Source organism: Phycodurus eques, chromosome 11 (assembly GCF_024500275.1).
Source record: "Phycodurus eques isolate BA_2022a chromosome 11, UOR_Pequ_1.1, whole genome shotgun sequence".
Classification (NCBI taxonomy): Eukaryota; Metazoa; Chordata; class Actinopteri; order Syngnathiformes; family Syngnathidae; genus Phycodurus; species Phycodurus eques.
The window spans coordinates 20,194,503-20,219,371 of NC_084535.1; the positions used below are offsets into that span (position 1 = coordinate 20,194,503).

A 24,869-nucleotide genomic window follows, 5' to 3' on the forward strand; every position below is an offset into this window, starting at 1 on the left:
TTCTGCCACTGATATAATGATATTAGAGCGTAATCATTCAAGTGCATCCTTTTTTAAGAACATTTAACTTTTAATTGTAAAGAATATTGAACACTGACATTGTAATGTAGGGCAATAAATGAAATCTCTTAGATCAATTAAAAAATATGAATAAAAATGAGCCAGGCTCAGCTCACAAAAATGGCACTAAAACCAGTATTAAACATTTGGTACACAGGAATAGAGTCATTAACTGACTAAAGAGACCCCCAAAAATTTCTTAAACCCTGCCAAATTTGAATGAATAAAAAAAAGCAATGTATGTACTCGAACGCGTTTGACCATTGTCGCTGTTTTTAAATCAGATGTCATACATTTTGATAGTACTGTTATTTTTTAGTCTTTATTTTTATTGATAGTATGAATGTTTTTGTGTTATGTGCTGTATACTTTCTGCTGCCTCTTGGCTTTTGAAAAAGAAGATTTTATATCTCAATAAGCTTTCACCTGGCTAAATAAATGATATATAAAATGTAAAATAAGGCCCGCCCTCAAGCTGCTGGACTGTGATGTGAGACCTTTACCTGTCAATCAAATGACGCTGAAAATTAGTTCGCTGAAGTCAACTATTGCCTGCATATTGATAACGTGTACTGCTTTGGTTATGGCAAATAAACAGTTAACTTTCCCGTGTGCCTGTGTGTGTGGCTTCCAGAATAAATAAGACACAAAAAATAGGTCACAATATAAGTGTGAACATCTTGACGCAAATTGTGACATGTCCAAACATTTTCAGATAAAGACCGCAATTATACTGTGTGAGTTTAGCATAGTTTATAATGATTTATGGCTAGAACATAGTCAATTATCTGTAAGTAGAAAACCAAAGTGTTGGTGATAAAATTCACTTATGTGGAAATTCCCTCATAGCAGACTAAATATTATCATTTTGCATTTTTAAATTAGTGGGAAGTTTAGTGACTTCGTTCACGGCACGCCAGTTTGACTCACAGGAAGCGGACTAACACTCACGTTGCATGAATCATACATTTTCTCCGAGATGAAAGTTGCATTGCAAGCTCGGGCAGCTATTCCTGCAGCTGTGTGTTTTTATCAGTCTTCTGCACCCAGAAATCAACTGTCTGGAGATCAGCTGCTGAAAAACTGTAATGAGCCACGGGCGCTAATACTTGAGGATCAGTTGCACTGGATGAGGCGGCTTTATCCAGTTATTAGGGTAATGTAATGGAGTCTTCTAATCCAAACCCACCAAACTCTTCCACTGCAAGGGGCACAATCATGAGAAAACACGTTATTCCTTTAAAACTGACTTTGCCGCTAATGTAACACACACAAGCTTGCGGCCTGTTCATTGAAGTCCTTCACACTATCTCCCATAAAATGATTTTCTCCCTTTTCTCTTTACCCCCATTTTCTCTCTCACTCGAACAAACGCAGTGTGGGCAAGCATATTCTACGGTGCTTTAAGCCAAATTAAACCCCAACTCTTTTATTTTAAATGAGAAAAGGGAAAAGAGTGCTGACAATCTTGATTAGGCTAAAGCGAAAGAGGGAAGAGAAGAGGGGCAAAATTAAATGGTATTAAAAATGTATAGAGAACATTAAATTAATGCCGTCCAGCGCAATTGGTGCTAATTGGAAGATAATCCAAGAGCTCTGGGCCGCCTAATGCCAGCCTGAGTAACAGGACAAGCTTGGCCTCTCGTTCGTTCCCACCAGAGTCCTACAAGCCATTGGGTGAGGTCACAGCGCGGTGGAGGGGGACGGATTTGCACGAGCATTGTTGGCTCTTTCCATTGGAACATGACCTTGATGAGAGTTTGATTCAACCTCGACCTTCTTCCCAATATTGCAGCAACGTCAACTTTAAAACGAGCATGTCGAGCAGTTTTTTGGTGCCCAGACAAACACATGAAACACACCTGAAATACAACCTGACATTCCAACACCTTCGAATTAGAATCCTCTTGGCAAACAAGGTTTGCATTATATTTATGCAACTCTGCGCTCTGAATTACCTCTCAAATTGAAATTGGCTGAAATAAATAAATTATATATATATGTGTGTGTGTGTGCGTGTGCGTGCGTGTGTGTGTGTATGCATGTGTGTGATACCGACTTGAAAACAAGCTTCTCCGTTTAAACAATGTATAACGCTAGTGATACAAAGTGCTGTGGGAATGTTAGTAAATATTTGGTGCTTTGGAAATGGTCCCTGATAACCTTGATCCTAATCCCTTCACCGGGAGTCAATGCGGTTTCCAGTGAATATGTAAAACTCTGGTCTGGTTCAAAAAGAAGGGGACTGTCTACACCTGGGCACCGAGCGTGCGTTTCAGTACTCTATAGGGGCTTTCATGCAATTCCTAGGCTCCCATGTTAAAAGCACTACCTATTAAGACAAATCCGAAAGAGACGCATTTCCACACGGTGTTTGAAGAGTTTTCTATTTGCATAAAAAAGGGGCCTCAGCAAAACTGTAACTTGTGAACTGATCAAAAGCCAGGGGCCATTCTCCAGTTCAATGGCTTTCCCCCTTTGACTCGAAAGAGGCTCTCTTGAGGCGCCTACGCGGCGGTGGCCTTGGAGGTTAGGAAAATGTAGCCTCTCAGACCATACGGGAGTCCTCTCTGGAGGCTGGACAACACTCAAGTCTGCAGCAATAGAAAGGAGCTGGTTTGCTGCTACGGATCCGCTCGTCAACGGGCCTCACTAACGTTCCATAAGAGGGCTTTTATATTCCTTTGGACTGCCTTTCATGTTGAGAGGAGGAAGTTTGTGTCTCTGCTTCTCTATGTGTGTGCGTGTGTTTACGTGTGTATTGTGTGTGTGTGTGTGTGTGTGTGTGTGTTGTATGCAAGGCCGGAGCAAGGGCAACAATTTAACAGAGAGGAATCAGTAGAGGGCTTTCATTTTTCCTCTTGAAGCTATATGACTTGAATTCTGCATAGTTTTTCAAAACAAAAAAAATCATATACTGTATATGTATATATTTATATAATATAATATAATATATATGTAATATTATAGAATATATTTAATATATAGAAAATATATACTGTATATACAATTACAAGTTACCCGGTTGAAAATGCAACAGTAGTGTAACTATTTCAATTACTTTCTCAAAGCAATATAACTGCTGTAATTACATTTGATTACTATTCTCAATTTTGAATGAAGGCTCTCAGCTGTTAACTATTTTCACCTTTTAAAACCTTTATAGTGTTAAAACCTTTCAGCAGTTCTTAAGACAACACAAAGACAATATGAGAAGACTCCACAAGACTGAACTGAAGACTGAAAATTTCCAAAAGAAATTGTAATTTAATCACACATGTTCTCCTAGTAATATAATGGATAATTCAATTACGTAACATTGTTAGATGTAATTCGTTACTCCCCGACACTGAATAGCAATGATGCATATTGGGCTCATTGCACACCTAAATTCCATTGAATTTGACGAGCACAAGTGCTCCAATCCAGACTCAAGCAGAGAAGACTTCCTGAGCACCGGTACGCTTGGAAGAGGAGGGACTGGGCATGGCATGATTGCCCATTCACTCGCATCCAACCTAGATGTGTAGTGACATGTAAGGACAGCCATTGCGTTGCATAATAGAAATCCATAGAAAGACTCAAAATAATTCAGTCAAGTCAAAGTGCAAAGTTCGCTCGCTCACACACAAGCACATCTATGTATTTTTAACTAAGAGTTGATGATGCATACTGTTTAGCTGTAATGTGCGTTGACTGCATAAAATGTCCTCTGAGAAATTGTTTCAGTTTTGGGGACATAATTGTAACTCTGTGAACTACTGGACATACAATTGAAATAACCATAAACAAATTATTTACATTATCTCTAAACACGGACCCGTCGGCCGACTTTGGATCACGGGGTGAACAGTTTTGGTCATGGCATGGTCACAATGATACAAACTGGTTCTGTCTTCAGCTATGTTGCATTTGACATTGCACAGTTCCCTGTTCATTCACATGCACAAAATAAAAATATGTCTGAGAGGAAAAGACATTTCCGAGGTACGGGGCAGCTACTTAGGACTTGGGTTGCATTTTTTAGAGTATATATATTTTAGGCTGTGTTGTAATTGCTTCACAACTAGAACCTACCAGTCATAGTAGTGTAGAGATAAACATGCTTATGGTTACGAAACATACAAAAAGTAACTACATTAATCAGCTGTCTTGAAGGTTTCATTCTCTCTCTTTCTCTGTCTCTCTCTCTCGCTCCGTCTCTCTCTCTCTCTTACACACACAAACACACAGTCACAAACACCAATGCAGTCCTTTGCAACAAACACCTTCAAATTCGATGGCGCAATGATGAGGTTGAGGAATTGAATGTACTTTCTTACTTTGAAGATGTGTTTGTGAACAGATGAGCTGCTGTCAGGCTAAAGCCTTCACACCAGCTTGCTGTTCAGAGTCTGATGGCTACTTGAACCTCAGCCATTATTGGTCCAATCCAGCCATGACGCCCTTCCTTCGCCTTCCATCGCTCTGTGACTCAGCTGGTTTCACTTAGAGAACACGGAGAGAGGGGGGGGGGGGGGGGGTCATGGGGTCACACCATGACCTCATCAAATTAGCCCCAACCGAATAAGGTGTTTAGCACGAGTTAAAACAAGTAATCTGAATAGCATTAAATGCAAATGCACCAACCATATGCTCACTTCAAACATGGACAGATCCCATCTAGCAGAACACCCCCTGCCTACGCAGACCCCCATCCATACAGACAGCGGAACCATTCATATGACTCAGAGTTGGGGGGCTGTTAAAATGACAAGGAGTTTCTGTCATGCTTGCTGACCAGGTGTAAAACATTTCCACAAAGTTGTTTGATATCCGTTAGCAGATAATCTATAACAACTGTAATTGCTTTGCCTTTGCGTGTGGTTATCCTCCCTTACAGTGTCATGTGCATCCATATCGCTTGCCATTTTGACCTTAAACTACTAGCACGGAAACAAAACAGAGGCTACTCGAAAAGGTCCAACAGTTCAACGAGAAGAAAAGGAGTCACAAGGGTAATACCTTCTGCTCAAGCACATAAATGCTCTGCCATGTGCCCCTGTTAGTGGGAGCGAGGGCCTGGTCAGGTTGTGAAGATTACGGGCCAAGACTCATTTTGCACCCTCGGGCGGTGGCTGAGCCGGGAACATGTGGCAGCTCATATGTGCTAATAAGCACCTGTGGAGATGAGTGAGGTGGGGGGCAGGGGGATGGTAGTGGGAGCTGAAAACCCCCGGCGGGCTCTGCAACCATGCCACCTGCACAGACCTCCACTGCGCCTCTGACTCACTGAGGGCTGGGAAACCTGAAGAACATATTGTATCTCCAGCAAGTCCAGTGAACATCATTTTCATTGTAGGATTGTGGCTGGAATTTCCTGTTTTCCATTTTTTTATTTGCTTGTTTTTTGTTTTTGTTTGTTGCCATATTTGCACGTTTGCCATCGCATTGATATATTGAAGCCTTTTTCTTTTTACGCCACTTGTAATGGTTAGCGTTAAACATATGAAATACTTCCTGCAGTTAAAACCCATAAGCGGACTAGCAAAATGTTACATTCATTTCAAAAGATCTGACCTAAGACACCATTGAAAAACAACTGCCGTGATTGCTTGTACACCCGCCTCATTTGCAAATCTCTCAGTGACACAAAATAACACTTCTGAAATATGTCATGAGTAGCACATTCAGACTTACATAAAAGTTCACCTTGTTTCCAGTAAGTGTGCGTGTGTGTGTGTGTAGTGGAGAAAGATTCAGCCTTCATCTTATTCAAAACGGTGCACAGCTGCTGATGAGGAATGTGAGAGCAAAAAGAAGACATTGTGGGAGAAAGCTCTCCTGTCAATCAAAATAATTCTTATTAAATATGTTTAAGCTGTGAAAGCATTCTGACGGAAAGAAACAATGTTCCTCATGTGTTCTCCATGACCACCAATTCTCCTCAACAAAGTGTCCAATTAGACATTATATATTTTTTTCAAAATCAAGGTGGAAAGGGAATTACATTTATTTTTCTTCCACAAAAAAGAGAGAATCAAAAATTCACATGAATGGATTCCCCCCCCCCCCCCCCCCCCCCCCCCTCCCCCCTCCCCCAAGCCGTGACCAGTGATAAACAGATATTACTGGGCAGGGAGGTTTAGGTTCAGAATAAATACATATGTGGTCCTCACATGATCAGCTGCAAGAGGGTAATGCAATTAAGAGAGAGCACATGTTGAAAGGGAACATGACAAATAATTAACTTAAACAAGAATATATTAATGAGAAGTGTCTGAATTTTGCATACTTGCTCCCTGCAAACCACATGAAATAATAGCTCTTAAAAACATACACGTACAGTATATAGATTTTTTTTTAATTTATGCAACAATGTAATCTTTGCAAATCTGCTTTGAGTGATTCACATGTGTCAGTGACAACGCAAGGCGTACCAATCGCTCTCCAGTGATTTACTGCATTTCATAATTCTTACATCTGGATTTCAAACATAAATACTAAGGACGCCTCTGCAGTCTTTATTCTCTATATTGTCATCACCTTCAAATGTCGTCTTCGTGATTTAAGAGATAGGTGCCAAGAACTGTGGAGGGATTTGTGTCTGTGGGGGTGTGTGTGTGTGTACGCGCGTGCGTTCCTGTGTATGTGTGTGTCTGCAGTGCAGAGTAACACATTTTATTCACCCTAAACCCGCTACGAGCAACACTCAGCTGTTCAAGACCCCCATATAAGCAAATGAGAAATATATTCAGTATTAGCACTGTAGTTTTATCTTGACTGACTTAATCTGATACTTCAAATGTATTATTTCTCTCCTAAAAGTTAGTTGAAACAATATTAATAAGATTTTCAATTTAAAATGTAATTGAACTGCTACAACAGAGAGCCTGAACTAATTTCTTTAACAATTATTGAGTATGTTTGAAAAATCCGTCTGTGTCAGCAAACGAGTTATCGCGCGCATTATACGATTCTGTGCGTGTGTCACTCTGCTTTTAGCTTTCGCAGAAACATTACAAATACACACGTCATTAATTAAACAAATTCACGTCATCTGCAAATTCAATTTGCAGTTTGGTCTTCAAGTTTGTCTGTTAATTTTTCTTGAATATAAATCAACTTGACTTATCTGGCAATTTATAGTCACTTCCCGTGTCGAGCCTTGCACTGGCTTTGTCAAACAAATTATATTTGGTGCCTGATGTAAAACTGTTGTGACGCTTCTGTGCTCTGCACCTGCGGCAGCGACTAATGCAGTTTACATCATGAAAAGCGTTCACTTTGTAGCAAAGGTGAACATTTTGGTTTGTGAGTGTTGCACCTCATCAATCAACAGAGCTCACCATCTAACTCGCAAATATAGTTACAAATACAAATTAAAGACACGTAGTACACATGTACAGAATGCTACTATTTGCCAAAACATGTCTAACATTGATGAAATACAATTACAAACATCACAAACCTATTTGTGACATAGCTTGACCTAGGCTTGGGTTGATTTTCCAACATTGTCACTCTTGAAACGTCCAGATGTTTACATTCTGAGCGACCCCGCGAAATTAACAATTTGCTTTCAAAATATGCAATGATTTTACATTACAGACCTTCATAAACAAAGGAAGTTCTTCATAACTTCACAAGATGAGACGTATCGCTCTGAGTCCCTGCCACCTACTGTTTTTGCAGTGGTCTTTGAAGGAAAATAAGACGCACTCATCTCAAATCCCTACAACTCTGTGCAGTCTTTCGGCCCTTCAAGGAGCACAAGGCCTTGATAGTGACTACATGTTTGAGACAACCCCTCCTTTTCCTGAACGCTAAATAGCTTCAAACGTAAGGGATCCTGATCAGTGCCTCAAGTGAGGCAAGCATAGCAAGAGCATGAGATCAACCCCTGGATTATTGGGCCATTGTCTGAAAAGCAGCACTCTCCACTTATTGGAGCTCGTATAATACCACAAGGAACACTATTTGGATTAAGTGGTGCCCCTTTCACATGTGCAACAAGTGACAAAGACGGAGATTGGGCAACTAACCTACTGTTTAGATAAAGGTACTCTATCAGCTCTAATAATTGCTAACCGCCTCTTCTGTCGCTCCATTGTCCACTGACAAGTGCTGCTTAGCCTCTTTCTAATTGCTGACAGATTTGATTTTTCGGCAACAGCAAGCGTTCTGTTTGTGGTCTTTACATCAAATAATTAATCCATCCCTGTCTCCCCACCGCCACATATTTTGTCCCCGGATTTTGTCCTCTTCCTTCTCTGCCTGAAAACCAAATGTTCCACTCCCTCAAATGTTTAATTGTACTCTTCCAAATTATTTAATTTAAGTCAAACACATTTTCACTGGCTGATTGCAAATGTCCAGCACTATTTAACAGGTTGGTTTGTATCACATTATCAGAAGCATGCTAAATGGTATGTTTACGCTTCATTGTGGGTTGTGGTTAAATGGGATTCTCAATTGATCAATGACACTTATTCTTCAATTGAATTCAATTGACACTTATTCTTGGTGTTTCTTTCAAGACTTAATCACATTTTAAATTATTGTAAAATATGTTTATTTATCTTTGAAAGAATTACAGTGCATCCTGGTACTTAAGAAATGTTTTTGATAGTCACAATAATTTCTGTGTTCTCACTGTATGTGTATTCATTGTTTGGTAAGTGTTAGAAAGATAATCAAAATAACAGGTGCATATGTAAATGTGCTCAAGTTGACAGAAAATTTGGATACATACTGTATGTGCAAAATTCCTCACTTACTGTTGCCAAACAATATTCAAGTTCACAGGTCATATAAATAGTAATATACAAGTCATATAAATAGAAAGATAAGTACTATACTAGTTTTGCTTTATCATTTGTTGGTGGTGGATTGCCTTTCTGGGGCATGCAGGCTGCATTTATTAAGAGGGGAGCTAGAGGGCTCACTCCAAAAGCAGCACAGTAGCGAGGGGCTTCGTCATCACCATCAGCACATTAAAAAGCCAATTATGCCACTAACAAAAGTACACTTTATTTTCACTTAACGCAATTACTCATTAACTGTGATTTCTAAGTTCTACATTTATATGGGCTCCCTTTTTCTGCCAATTATTCATAGTTTCATGTTCATAAAGCATTCACAGTTTCAAAGCAAACATATTTTCAGTGCTGGTGTCTGTGTTAATCATCCAACCCACACATTTCATGGATTAGTCATTCACATTGCATGAAATATGAGACAGGGTGCAGCTCTGCCAACCATATGTGTGCCCATTATCCAGAATATTTTCTATTGCAGACTTTGCAAATTTACAAGGGTATATGTATATATATATATATACACACACACACACACACACACACCGTATGGGTGTGTATACGAAGAGAGCAAGAAACAACAATGAATTCTAATCCTATCAACAAGCAGCTGAGATAATTATGCATTTCATAAATGATTCGCAAAATACAGAAATATTTAATCCGTCTTTGCATTGATGTATTTTAAACAGCTCTTAGGTACAGCAGGGCATATGATGAGCACCAAATTGGCATTTTGTAGTGGAAAACAGTACATTTGTGGCAAAAGCCACATTTGAATATGAGTTTTGGCATGCATCAGAAAAAGGTTTTCAAAATTAACATAATTGAAAATGTTGACAAAAAAATATATAAGGACTAACACTACTAAATTCTAATTTGTGGAGTTGAAGTGTGAGGAATGCCACCAACAATGTGGGTGGTGTCTGGATTTTAGGTATAATCAATGAAAACTTGGAGGTGAAACACGATATAAGGTTATGGGGCATATTCAACTTACGCTTTACTATTAAAACACTTTTTGATCATGAAATGAATGCTTTTATTATGTGTGAGTGTTCAGAAGCTGTGTATGTGTGCGTGTGTGCATACGTGTGTGCATGGGTGCATATATGCGTGTGTGCCTGTGTTGTCGTACAGGGTTTCAAAATAAGTTACTTCATGGGGATGGACGTCAGTCAGGATAACGTCTACATCCAGTCAATGTATTTATGCATTTTAAAATGAAGCATCCCAGCAGAAGTATCGGGACTGTGACGGCAGTTCCTTAATTTCTGCAGTAGCTGGGATAGGCTCCAGCACGCCCGCGACCCTCGTGAGGATAAGCGGTACAGAAAATGGAAGGAAGGAAGACTAAAAACATTTTGCAACCTTTGCATTCTTCTTTTGTGATGCTTTTTTTACAGGCTTTCGCCGCAGTGTGAGACCTCATCAATGAAGATGAAAGAGCTATCTCATCAGAAGGCGTGGAAGCCCAGGCCATGACATTATCTCCATTGTGTTTTACAAATAAAGCTGTATGTTAAGGATCATGAGCACATTTCGTTCTCCAAACTTTAACCTTCCCATTACTTTGGTAAAGATTCATCTTTGTCTCATCCGTCCCCAAAACCTTGCCTCACAATTTTTGGAGGAACAAAACGTCAGATTCCAACCTGGCCTTCCGACTCTTGTCGCTAATGAGTTGTCTGCATCTTCTGGTGTGGCCTCAGTACTTTTGTTCACAAATTCTTCTGCGAACAGCAACTTGTAATAACTTCAATTCAGCCCTCTAGAATTTGTTGAGGATGTCACTAACAGTTGCATTACTGTCTTTCTTGAGAGCTCTGGCAATGTTTCTGTTGCTAAATGTTGTTTTCTTTGGTCTACTCGTTCAACATCTGATACCTTTTATACTTAGTATACTTATGTGTTTCCCTATTCTCTCAGCTTCACACTCCAGTCAACTATAGACTGCTCTCTGGTTTTCATGTTGGTCACATCTCCAACTAATATAATCAGGCAAAACCCAAATCTCGAACTAAGCCTAGACTTTCAGCACAATTTATTGTTTGAATATTCATTGTTAACAGGACACACAAAACACAACTTTCAGTCGCATGTTCCAATACTTTAGTTCATATGAAAATGGGTCAGTTCAAAGAGAAGATATCTTCTACAAAGTTTTGTATAAGATCCAGTTGAAAATACTGAGAAGTGATAGCTAAAATGTTGATCTCCTGGCTCATATTTATCTTTTGAAACCCAAATATCCTCAATCTGTAGAAAAGAAAAGTCAAGGAACTGGTCTGACTGTTCCAATACTTTTGGAGGGGAATGAAGCAGCTTCCAAGCTGGTCCAAAGTTGTTTCTTTATTTCATTTACTTCAAAATCTTCACCTTGCCGCCTTCAGATCTTCCCTTTTGTTTTTCCAGTTCACCTGTGTGTTGCATTTTCCCTTCCCCACTTCTTGTTACTTAGTTGGCCCTCCTGACTCAAATTCACATGAACCATTTTTTCTCTACCATTGTAACTTTTTTTTGCCAGTGTCACGCCATAAACATTTGTGAATTAGAAGAAAGAAATTTAAATGATTAGAAAACAAAATGTAAGAAGATATTCTAAAAGGAGTTGTTCAATATCATCAGAAAGCACCAACTGTGTATCACAAAAGGTCATGGGCCTCAAATTGCCAATCAGACATGGCAGCTCTGCTTAATGTCATCTAGCTAACCTTTTGTGGTTGATATAACACAAGAATGAAATAATATTATAGCATCTCTCCATCATTGGCCTTGACCTTTGTTGTCACATTGACAGGGCAAAAATGGGCCCGAGTCACCAGTATGTCAACACCAAAATGATACTTATATCGATGAATGTATACATACATGTAAACTGTCCATGAAACTAATAAACTTGATTATCAAAATTAAATAACAGCGGCACAGTGTGTGACTGGTTAGAGCGTCTGCCTCACAGTTCTGAGGTCTGGGGTTCAATCCCCGGCCCCGTCTGTGTGGAGTTTGCATGTTCTCCCCGTGCCTGCGTGGGTTTTCTCCGGGCACTCCGGTTTCCTCCCACATCCCAAAGACATGCATGATAGTTTGATTGACGACTCTAAATTGCCCGTAGGTGTGAATGTGAGTGCGAATGGTTGTTTGTTTATATGTGCCCTGCGATTGGCTGGCAACCGGTTCAGGGTGTACCCCGCCTCCTGCCCGATGATAGCTGGGATAGGCTCGAGCGCTCCCGCGACCCTTGTGAGGATAAGCGACTCAGATAATGGATGGATGGACATTAATTTGTGTAGCACCTATGCAAACCTTTTGTCACTGTCTTGTGTCATAACATCAGTGTGCAATATATTTCCAAAAGTGTACAGTATATCTGTTTGAAGATTAAATAACCTCTCTTTGAATTGTAAATCATCTATAAATCTTTAGAAATTGTACTGAAACTGCATTTAACGCTGTTGCTAAAATCAAAACATCTGGCAGACACGTTAACTCATATGAAGTTATTGTGTATGGAGATGACAGCGTGTCAGTGACATGCGCTTTGGCGTGGTAAGAAGAGCAAGATGGATGTTGAAAGACCAACAAAGTATCTGACCTGACTAAGGAACCACTCTGGGGGAAAATGACTGGAGATACCTAAAGTTGATCCTGAGACATTTAAGGTAAGAGTGATAATTCTTTATAAGACCCTCTACAAAAGAGTCAACAGAGTGAGGAAGTACTGTACTGTATGTACCCTTATACTTTGCAACAAGTATTATTTAAAGGTCCCATATTCTGGCTATTTAGACCTCCATAGAGTGACTCTATAACAAGGACTTATTATCATTTTCAATTTCATTTAAAAAAAAACACCTTGGTTTTGTCATACGAGTGTCCAGAAGACGCCTCTGACAGCAACTTCTGTTTGACCCAGTTTTGTATCTCCTTTGTCCGTATTTGACTCGGACCCCTTTCCTGTGATTGGTTGCCTCCGTGTAGAAGACCCACTTGTGAGAGCACACGTGTTTGTTATGTTGACAGCGGTGCAGAGAGGGAGGCGGAGCTCTTCGCCAGTGACGTAGATAAAGTTGATAGATAAAGTTGAGAAATTCAAGTAACCTGATTTCAGGCCTCTCAGCAGAAAAACGTCTGGAACTTTTTTTCTTAAGTCATATTTCACGTTTAATGAGAGCCAATAATAGAGAGCCATAGAGAGAGCCATAGAGCCAATAATACAGCGCAAATACGAGAAACAGTTGGTTTGGCAAAATATGTCCCCCATAAGTGTAACCATTATTGTTCCCGACCATGTCACAAGATGATGTAGGGCTTTTTCAAGTCATAATAGAGCAACCAACAGTTTGATAATCATATTTCAAAGTATTATTATGGTGGCAAGGTGGCCGACTGGTTAGCACATCCGCGTCATAGTTCTGAGGACCCTGGTTCAAATCCAACCTCGCCTGTGTATAGTTTGCATGTTCTCCCCATGCCTGGGTGGGTTTTCCCCGGGTACTCCGGTTTCCTCCCACATCCCAAAACATGCATGATAGGTTAATTGAAGACTCTAAATTGCCCGTAGGTGTGAATGTGAGTGCGAAATGTTGTTTGTCTGTATGTGTCCTGCGATTGGCTGCGGACCAGTTCAGGGTGTACCCCGCCTCCCGCCCGAAGATAGCTGGGATAGGCTCCAGCAACTCGCGACCCTAGTGAGGATAAGCGGTAAAGAAAATGGATGAATGGATGGATGGATGTATACACACAGTATCAGGGATCTCATTTGATTTGCGTCCCGCGTCTGAGACGCACATAAATGAGCAGGGACACATAAACCATGGTGAATCTGCGTCCACAGATGCACAGCACTGCTTACCCACATATGTGTGTGTGTTGATTCAGCGAAACATTAACTGGGGGGGGAATTTATCGTTCTATAAATATAACAGGCTTTTTTTTCTGGACTCGATAAATTGTCATTGTTGTGGTAACACCCGACGCACCGCTCAGAAAAGCAGTGAGCCGCTGGCAGAACGGCGTTGGCTCCATAGATGCACACAAGTGGGACACTTTAGGGAAAGTCAACTATTTATTCATGGCTTAAAGCACTGGTCCCCAAACCCCGGTCCGCAGACCGGTCCAGGTCGGTGAGGCATTTGTTACAATGGCCGCATAGACGGAATGACCAATTTATATAATTTCCGGTGTATTGCGTTTTCGCATGTCAAATGTGTTTTCCATCCATCCATCCATTTTCTACCGCTTATCCGAGGTCGGGTCGCTTGAAAAATGACCAGCAACAGCTGCGCGTCGCAACTGACACGTCAATACTGCACAGAACGCTGCAGCAGTTCCGTTTCCTCTCCCAGCTGACTCAGTCATGGCGGTGCCAGCTCAAAGAACGAATCATTTCATAAACGGATTCAGTTCATTACATTCACTGAAAAGATGTGTTCTTTTGAATGAAACGTTCACAAACTAAACAACACTAGACTGCACGTCGGTCACGGGATATGTTACTAAAAATAAGTCTGCAAACTAGCAAAAATGAGTAAAAAAACAAACGTCTTCGGAGAGCTTCTTTTCAAAAGAAAAAAGGCCACCTGAGGCGCCGGAAGAAGAGCCGACGATCTCAAAGAAAAAGAAAGCTTCTTTTATCCGTCGTGCGTTATGGTGAGTTGTATTTTTCATGCATTTAACATTCGTTTTTAAGCCGAATCAAAAAAATGCCTACTTTTACCGGTCCGTGGTGCAAAAAGGTTGGGGGACCATAGGCTTAAAGTACTCCAGCGTATTGCCGTAAATCCGACGAATTATTATTTTTTCCTCTCTTGTGACATACAAGCGAGCGCGGCAGATAGAGCTGTAGGTGCGCTGTAAAAGCGTTGACCATACGGTTTGTAATTGTATAGTTATCTTATATTTTCCTCTCACCGCTACTGAGGGGGAGTTACTTCACTTGAGTTTTTTCCCCCAGGGGGTAGGCGGCGCCACTCGCTGCGGGCTAGGCAGACAGGCTCACCGGCTTTCACATGCGATGAGCAGAACAGCCACGAGCCTCACAATTGATCGGTAAAGAGAAGCCTCCAGGCTAGGGGAGTCTGTCTGTCCTTGGGCAGCCCACGGTGACCAGCCAGGTCGGCGCTCTGTGCCAAAATGAAGCATATAACCGCAAGGAACGTTTGAAGTGTAGCGCAGCTAGAGGGCTAGCTCGCTATAGCTGCCTTCTTAATCAAAGCACAAGCAAGTGATCCACTGCACTGTCACAGTCGGCTTATGTGGGCTGGCCGTCGCTGGCTAAGCACAGTGGCGTGGTCCAACCAGGCCTTTCGCATCCACATGAACTCAAGTATTGTACTTCATTTTGGTTTTGACAAACAAAGGGTGGGTACTGTATGTCATTTAGGCCCAAAATGTTTCCTGCTTTTCAAATCTGTTACAATTATCTGACAGCTTAAATTACTGTACAGAACGTTTTTTATATTCTCCCTTGTCCAGTAAATAGTATTTACCAACCCAAATGTTTAATATTAATGCTGATTATCAACTAAAAAGTGTGAATTTGAGAAGATTCTCCAATTTCCGGAGCTCAATAAAGTCCTTACTGAAAGTCCTTTTGTGTAAAAGTATAAATAAATAGGTCATTTTTTTCATGAGCTGGTTAAAGTAGTTATTTACTGTATATGATTATAAAACAGTTTTCCATTCGTGAACTGACTATCCGTATGCAGTAACTACCCCTCCATCGGGGGCTTAAATTCCAGTAAGTGAAATTAAAAATACCCTTTTTGAAAACACCCGAGGCATGTTTTTGTTGCATTTACGGCACTTCATGTTTTTGTAAGGCCTATAAATACACATAAAACTAAACAAAAAAACACATTTAAACGCGTAATATATTGAGAGAGCACAAGATCAATAGATAACACAAAAATATTATACAAAAAGTACAAATAATAGAGTAACAACTGTCATCAAAACAACAACCCACCCCCCAGGCTGGAAAAAATATCTCAGCCCCAAAGATTCAAGACCAACGGGGCACTTTTATTTTAAGTGGCGCAACATTCAAGGCTTTATGGTAGTGATGGATCGTACCAATCACACAGTTCAGCCACTCTCTTCAGCCAATCAAATCTGCATCTCAGGCGGTAATCACTGACTGGACGCAGCCCAGACAGAGACGAGGAGAAATGTAGCAAGGGAGAAAGAGAGAGACAAGAATCGTGATGTAGCGGAGGATTACTCTATGTGTATTCCGCGATGATAAATTGCAGGGACTCATTGTTCCAGGGCTGGGACTCATTGTTTCTATGACATACACTATGCATCCCGGGAGCCTTATTAGGATTCCCACATCATTTACAGGCATGACACATCCCACTGCAACATGATTGGCTCCTGCGTCACGGGAAAGGCAGGCTACGTAAATGTAACGAGATGACCGTAGCACATTTATCACAATTGCACGGAACAAAAACAAAGAAGTTTGTTATGGTTAGGTTTAGGGCAAGCGTTGGGGCTTTAAGTGTTTTAAGATGGGTTAAGGTTAGAATTAGGGTGGGTTTGGTTTAGTGGGAGACATATTAACCCCGCCACACTTGTCACACACACTTGTTCCAGTCTGGAAACAGTAGTGCTAGTTCTGCCGGGATAAAGCAGCCAATCATAATGCAGCAGCTCGTGTCCTGGAGCCAGTAATATTGGAGTAGGGCATGTCTTGCCTGGAAACTATGTGGGAATCCTAATAATGCATCCTGGGACTCACATAGTCTCAAGTGTAAAATGATCTACGATTCTGGGCTCACTGGGCTGACTGCAGGAAATGTAACTAAAATATGGTCAGTAAACGTCCACTTTTATGCATTTTCCACCCTACTTTATTCATGAAGACATCTGATAAAACAGATATGTGGATGCATCTTGTGTACCAGTGTATTTTAATTAGATCACTTAGATAACCTACAGTTTTCTACAATCTTCTACAGTTGAACAATCTTCCAGTTTACAAACATATTCTACGTGTAAGAGAACTCATCAAACGTCCATTTTCATAAAGCGTATGGTTATAGTTAAAAGCTATATTTATGGCTGGCTCAGGCTTGTCCTGAATCATTCCTTAGTTATGCTGATGTATAGGCCTCGCTGGGGGATTTCTCATGATGCACTCTCTCCTCCTTGTACAGTACAGTTCACAATGATTTTATTTGCTGTGTTTCTGCCTTTGAATTTCTATTAACGCTATTAATCTCATTCTTATTGGTGGTGGCGTTCTTGATACCAACATGGGTATATTGTTGGCTATCTCTTCATGAAGAATTCACTTCTGGACAATTATTGCATGAAATGGGTCTTGAGATAATATAACCCTTGTTACAATCTGGCAACATATAAACCAATAAATAGAATTAAAAACACTATACTGTATGTACACTGTACAAAAGACCACATTTTCTGGCATGGTGCATGACAGAATATACTCTAAGTACAATTTACTACTAAGTGCTATGCCCAATGTATTTATCTATATTTTGATCATGATGGACAGTATTTTATTCATATACTATTATGTTATTTTGCATGTAAAGAACCTCTAAAAACAGTGTACAAAAAAAAAAAATATTCCTGTTTTCTTTGTCACTGTATCCATCCAGTGCTCTGAAAGGCATAATTTAAGATTATACTTATTTGATGTTTGGTACTGAGTTAAATGCATTTATGAATGGCGGTAAAATGTTAATTTCATATTTAATACAGGAAAATTGCTATAAAAGTGAACAGAATGAGTAGCTGTGTGGGATATTTAGCCTTGCAGAAATTGGTAATAAGATGATTACATTCTGCTTTGAGCACCAAAGGCTTGTAAATGTAATGATACAGCACCCTCTATTTTTCTGTAGCATGAAGGTGTGTGTCTCTGCAAATTCATATACATGATGAAAGCTCTTATTGCATGCAATAACTAACCCGTTTACATTATTAGCTATATGCTTGCCGGGGCATTTAACACACCAATGCTTGCCAGGGCATTTAACATACCAATGCTTATAATAAGAAAGGCATTTGAATCATGATTTATATTCATTGCTAAAGTTGTGAAAGCATTTCAGTAAGAAAATATAGCTGGATGCTTAAAAAATGATAGTAAAGATAAATCTAAAGGTATATTTTTCAATTTTATTCGGGGTTGTCAGTTTCTATATCTTCACAAACGTGGTCTTGTCATTAGAGTGCCCCCCAAGCTGTTCAGATAAATGATATCACTGTGTATGGACTGACCTCAGGGCATACACATGTGGATAGCTGGCAGGACGGGCACCTGTTTCCTTGCCCCACTAAACATGTGAATGTGAATGTGCTGCTGACGTCTCAGCTGTGCATGAATCGCACTAAATCTGCAGCAAGAAGCATTACTGTTGTTTGTTCACCAATGCAAACATGTAATTTCTTTTTCTGATCAGTTCAATGCTTCACCTCTACAACAGCAGGAAAAAAAATGTGCTTCTACAGTATCTATCATTGACTGCTTGGCAGATTTTATTATATTATTCGGTACCCCTTGAGGTTGTCTTGATACTTTGCTGGGTGTTCAGGTTAGTGCAACCTAATAAAAGGTTACCCACAACAATGTGTAATTGCACGGCACCTATGATTTGCCTTGTTATTTCCTTGTAAGTGCTGCTACGATCCTGTAGGGGAGAAACGCATATTTTGGCGACCATGACATAAGGATACCATTGTCCTGATTAGGGTTGCAGGTGAGCTGATTTCCAACCGATCGTAGGGCACATACTGTACATACAGTAGAGACAAACAACCATTCAAACTTACTTTCACATTCACATCTAAGGACAATTTACCATGCATGTCTTTGGAATGTGGGAGGAAGCCAGAGTGCCCAGAGAAAGCCCACACAAGCACGGGGAAAACATACGAACTCCACACAGGAAGACTGGAAAGGGGATTCTAACCCTGAACCTCACATCTTTGAGCCAGATGTGGCAACCATTAGTTCACCATCCTCCCCCAAAAGGAGAGCAAAATTATATATACAATATAAACAGTATTATACTATATTTTAATCTGTCGTAATATGGGATGGGTAAAATGTTATTTTATAACATCTTGTCACTATACTATATATTTACTGTACTGTATATTGTTTTCATTCAATATGAATGAATATGAATAGCGACATTTAAACTGAAAATAAAGTTGTCAATGAAACATTGACTGTTCTAGCATACAAGGCTTTTGAGAAAACATATATTCCATGAAAATGAACAGTACTTGTCTTTTGACACATCATATTTATAAATACAGACCATTTTAACAGGGCAAAAAACTGTGCCATATGAGTGAGGTTGCACTTTCGGCAGTAGATAGGGAACAATTTCCTGTTGAGTGACATAAACAAAGACTTCAAGTTTAGGATTTTCAGCCCATTAACTTCATGCTTGAGTTACTTGTCTGGGGTGTAACAGCCAATGTCATTAACAAAAAGCAAACATTAATTTCTAGGGTCAGCTGCAATACTCCCCAAATCGTCTGTCAGTATAAAAGAACTTAAAGACTATTTGGCTGCTGCTCATTAAAAAGCCATCCAGTTTAATCTTTGGTTTGACGGACCTGTGTTGTCCGTCTTTACTAAAAACAAAAAAACACACTTAAATATGGCAATGATGGGTAAATCTTTGATACATTGTTTATGAAGAACTGGAATAAAAGACATTTCTGCATTTTGATGTATCAAACTATGGTTAAACTCGGACTTTCTCCCCTGCATACCCTTCTTGAGGTTAAAAGGTGGAATTGAAGACTTTTAGGGAGTCACCAGGCTCCAATTTAGTGGCCTGTGTTAGCTCTGCTCTTCACCCTGGAGTCGGACATCTGCATCCATATATCAATGAATTTCCACAAAAACATTCCTGAAAGCAAAAGCGAGAGTGATTTGTGTGCCTCTCTCCTTTTTCATTTAAATTTATTCAGCATCTAAACTGATCGTTGAACTAAAAGCAAAAGGCCTTTTAAATCAGTCAGTCTTGCAGAATTTGTACATCACCTCCACATTCAGAGCATAAATTATATAGCTCCCCCTAGCAGATGGACAATATGTTGGCTAGATATTATTTGAAGTACTTCAAAAATACAATACAACATATGCTCTACAATGTTAAATAAACTGGTTTAAAACACAACCGCATGTACAATCGAGGATGGCAGCCTTTTGGGGGCACATCTAATATAGTTAAGCATATGTACCCAAACTTTGCAAGCTTGTTCACTTATATGTTAGTTTATGACCTTTTCAGTGAGTTCATATTATACTGCTTTTTAATTTATCGACTGATGTTTTATTTTTAAACGCAGCAATCTATTCTCTAGCAGTGGATGGTAATAAAAGGATTCAGGAGATGTTGGAATGCAGTGTATTTCATGTTTTGTATCACAAACGTGTGGCGCACTGGTATTTTGTCCCTGTTGAGTGCAATACAGTATATGAAAGTGTTTGACGTATTCTCAAATCATGGGAGTGCCATGACCTGTGTGGAACATAAGCATGCATCTGGACATTATTTCATATTATTCAAAACAGCACCCCCAAACACAACAGCTAATAAAATGTTCCTAAAAAAATGACGTGGACGCTTATGAAACCGTATATATTACACTTGGGAGTCAAACAGGAGCATTTGAAGATGAATCTAGCTAATAGCTGTCATTTGTGAAACACATTAATCGGGCAAATCTTATTTTCATTATATTGTATTATTGGTCATTTTGTTTCAAACAGATCAATTATTTCATAATAGCGTTATTGTGATATTATTCTATTAGCATTGAAAAAATATCTCAGTAATATGTTATCACGAGTTACTCTGTGATTCCCACCATTATTAACACTCAATGAATGACTGGCTAAGCCCTGCACTCTTCTGTAATGACGCAATGTAAGACGCTTCAAAGCCTTTCAATGGAGAGTTTTCATGTTCCCCCAGCTGCACCTGTTCCAGAGGAACCCGCAATGGCATGTGGTATATAGAATATGGATGCACGATTAAAATCATTTTGTACTTTATTCTACTGCGATTAGATGGCGACCAATCCAGAGTGTACCCCACCTTTCTCCAATGTCAGCTGGGATAAACACTTGACCCTAATGCGGGTCCTCATTCCTGTAAATTGATTTCATATTTGGTAAAATTGAAAACTCATTGAAACTTTTAAAGATCCCATATTTTGGCCAATTAGACCTCCTTAGAGTGACTCTCTAACATGAACTAAGTATAAAAGTGTCAATTTCCTTAAAACCCTTGGTTTTGTCATACGAGTGTCCAGAAAAGTCCCCTCTGACAGCTACTTCTGTTTGACCCAGTTTTGTATTCACTTTGTCCTTATTTGTCTAAGACCACCCCCTTCCCTCTGATTGGTTGATCCGTGAAGAAGACCCACTTGTAAGAGCATACCTGTTTGTTATGTGGACAGCTCTGGCTTGGGAGCGGAAAGCGAAGGCGGAGATCTTCGCTAGTGACGTAGATAAGCTAGAGAAATTCAAATGTCCTGATTTCAGGCTTCTCAGCAGAAAAACATCTGGAACTCAGGAATGCGTGGACGATTTGAATTCATATTTCGCATTATCACTGAGGCGCCAGAGAGCCAATATGACATCCCAAATACAAGAAAAACTTGGTTTGGTAATCCCTCTGTACCATCCCTCTGTACCAATTATCCTGTTCAGGGTTGTGGGGAGCTAGAGCCTATGCCAGCTAATTTCGGGCGAAAAGGTGGGCTACATCCTGGACTGGTCGCCAGTCAGTCAGAGTGCACATATACAAAAAGGCAGATAGGCATTCACATGGTAACTGAGTAGTCTGAGTGGTAAGTGAACCCTCGCACCCTGTGCCAAAGTCAAGCAAGTGTACAGTACCACCACCAGAGTGTCAAATTCACTTTGTAGTTATGGGTTTTCTCAGGAGGGCTATTATATGTTATGTTACAGTATACGTCATATTATTAGATATACACAATAGTCCCTACATTTGATTACTATTATATAAATGTGTTAACAGCAAATTGAAATTGAAATCAAAAGTCATAAAAAATTGTGGCAGGAAAATATTTAAGTATCTATACTGTACCCCTACCATTCATTTAATGTGAAAGGATTTGGTGAAAAAGATAATATCTGTTAAAATGTATGAAAAATTGCAATTTCAATACATACTTTCTGACAAAATGTAAATAACTGATCCATTTTGAAAGAACCATGAATGAGACACACTTTACTTGCTTCAGTGGGCCAAATAAAATGATGTGGTGGGCCGAATCTGGCCTTGGGCCTTGCGTTTGACACGTGCATTACACCATTACTGACTTATACTTTCAATATTAAGCTAATTTCAATTTGGTTCTGCCTATATTTCAGAAACCCTTTAAGAGAAAACCTATGAAGAGAAATTCTCTTAATAACCATCTATAGTCCAGTATTTGATAGATGGCCTAGCCAGAGCCTCAGCCTGGTTGGGTGTACAATGGCAGCACCATGATAACACCAACAGTCTGGTGTGTTTGGGTAAGATGCACTTGTCAACTGGGCTGACAATCACATCTGTGCTCATTCAAGAGAACCTCTTATCTGTGCCTCCATGTCCCACTCAGGAGACATGAGCACTTACGATGTTTGTATGATTTTGCTCTCGAGTAAAGTACACACAGCATGTCACGCACTCATGCGCAGAACTCATTGGTATGACAGACTTGGCAAAATTATTTACTCCTTTCCTAAAAAATATTCTGGTAAAACTAGAACTATAAATTCAACACCTGTACTCAAATAAAAGTTAAAATGTACAGATTATTAAATGTGCTTAAGTACAAAAGTAAAACTAAATGCTTCTTGTCAATTATAAACAGTACCCGTTTTGATAACTTGCCACAACTAGGGATGCACTGATACCACTTTTTAAAGCCCTTAAGTACATAGATTTGAGTACTCACCAATACCAAGTACCGATGCTTGATTCGTCCATTGGGATCTCTTTTGGTGACTAGCGCAAATCTGGTGACTGCGAGGAGGCAGGCTAGAGCCGGTTTTGGTCATTTCGTGGACTGGCGTACCCCAGCGCATTTAAAAGCGGAACATCTACGATCACTTGTGCCAGAAGTTAGACATGGTCCCAGTGGGCATAAATTCATGCCTAGATCAGACTACAGGATTTTAGCCCCGATAGTTTCCCAGATAGATAGGCCTGACATATTTTGTCGGGAACGACAAAACTTCTTTTACTGTGACATAATCCACAACCAATGATTTGGCCTCACAATAACCCGATGACGTCAAAATGAAAAGTTTAGCATGTTTGATTTCTTGGATATCTTCCGTGTAGTGTGACATATGAACAACAACTCTCCGACAGCGCACCTTGACGTTGACCAATAGGATTGCATATTGTGACCGGCGGCATCGCCTCCCGTGTTTGCTGTTTTCAACACACTTGGTCGCAGTTGTCAACATTTATACACGCGTACGAACCAATGTTTTAGAGCATGATTCGACAGAATGCCGGTATGTTTACGTACAACCGTTGGTGGTAGCACTAGCTTGCAAGGCTACATAACGTTTTGTTGCCTGCTTGTGAGCCATATTGTATTAAAAACACGTCAATATACCTAAAGCAATCCTTGAATGAACGTCCTCTCCCGAGCACCGGTGACGACCACTACACGTTTTTCCTCATTGTGTTTCTTTCCCCACACACTACATTAGCACAATACATTGTTGTTGTCGTCGCCATGGTAACGGGTGTATCCGGTTGCATTGACCAGTAACACGTTTTCTGGTTACGCCTCTCTGACAGTGTTTGATAATTTTAACATTCATCTGCATGTTTTTCCAACAATTATTCTACACATTTTACTTAAATGTGGCCTGTAACACAAGGCATTTTAGTTCTAAAATAAAACTGGTCGGATAACTGAAATAATATGTTATTACACCTCAGTTACTTCACTTTACTTTGGACTGTACTCAGGTTTTTATGAAGACTTTTATGTATTAGCTCTGGAATTGCCACAGTTATCCAAGTAATGGAGGAGCGATCAAAGGAACCATTGATTCACTGTACAGGTCCATGTGTACTTAGACTTGCATGACTTAATCTTTGAGATTCGATAGATACAGTATACTACTAGCAGGATCAACCAAGTAGTTTCTGTGGCCCGTAGGGTGGAGGAGGGCCGGGCTGTGTTGGCAACACATTGCGGCGTGTCCACCCGGGCCTCCTCCACGGCGCCGTTGAGTAGAGTTCATCTTCCATTTTGCAGAGCAGAATATGTTGCAGTTGAAAAAGCCCTGTCATCTGTTTGTATCAACAAACACACAGCTGACATGGCTCCTACCCAAAAAGTATATGTCAGGCTGGAGAAGTGGTATCGGTGTTCTAGTATCTGGTCATTATTATGAGTCTGAGTACAGACGCACAGTATCGTCACCAGTAGCAACACTGGTATCGGTACCTAGGCACAACAACAACCCAAATATTCTCTGCAGGCAAAATAGTTTTATCATGATCTATGCCCTGCAGTTCCTCTTTTGGAGCTTGGGTGACACCGTGTGCCTTGTCTCTCCCTCTCCCCCTCTGCCACTCATCTCCACTGTCACCCACCAAACTGTACCACCGCAAAAAACTTCAATTATTTGAACTCCTCTGCGACGCACAGATTTTCACAAAATTTGATTTAAGCAACACATACCATCTCATCCGAACAAGAACAAGGGTGATGTGCAGAGCTGTGGGAACTATAGAGGACTAAAGTTGATGAGCCACACAATAAAGTTATGGGAAAGAGTAGTGTAGGCTAGACTCAGGACAGAAGTGAGTATTTGCAAGCAACAGTATGGTTTCATGCCTAGAAAGAGTACCACAGATGCATTATTTCCCTTGAGGATGTTGATGGAAAAGTACAGAGAAGGTCAGAAGGAGCTACATTGTGTCTTTGTAGATCTAGAGAATGTCATGGTCTGTGTTTTGG

General features: G+C 40.1%; 1 protein-coding gene across 1 annotated transcript in view; it reads left to right on the forward strand.

Annotated features, from left to right (window-relative positions):
• Positions 1 to 10,282, forward strand: part of fam204a (family with sequence similarity 204 member A) — a 70,676-nt gene extending 60,394 nt beyond the window's left edge. The window contains exon 7 of the mRNA XM_061690884.1: positions 10,265 to 10,282. The gene's annotated coding sequence lies outside the window, so the exon portion shown is untranslated. The remainder of the gene's footprint in view (positions 1 to 10,264) is intronic.
• The last annotated feature ends 14,587 nt before the right edge of the window (positions 10,283 to 24,869 follow it).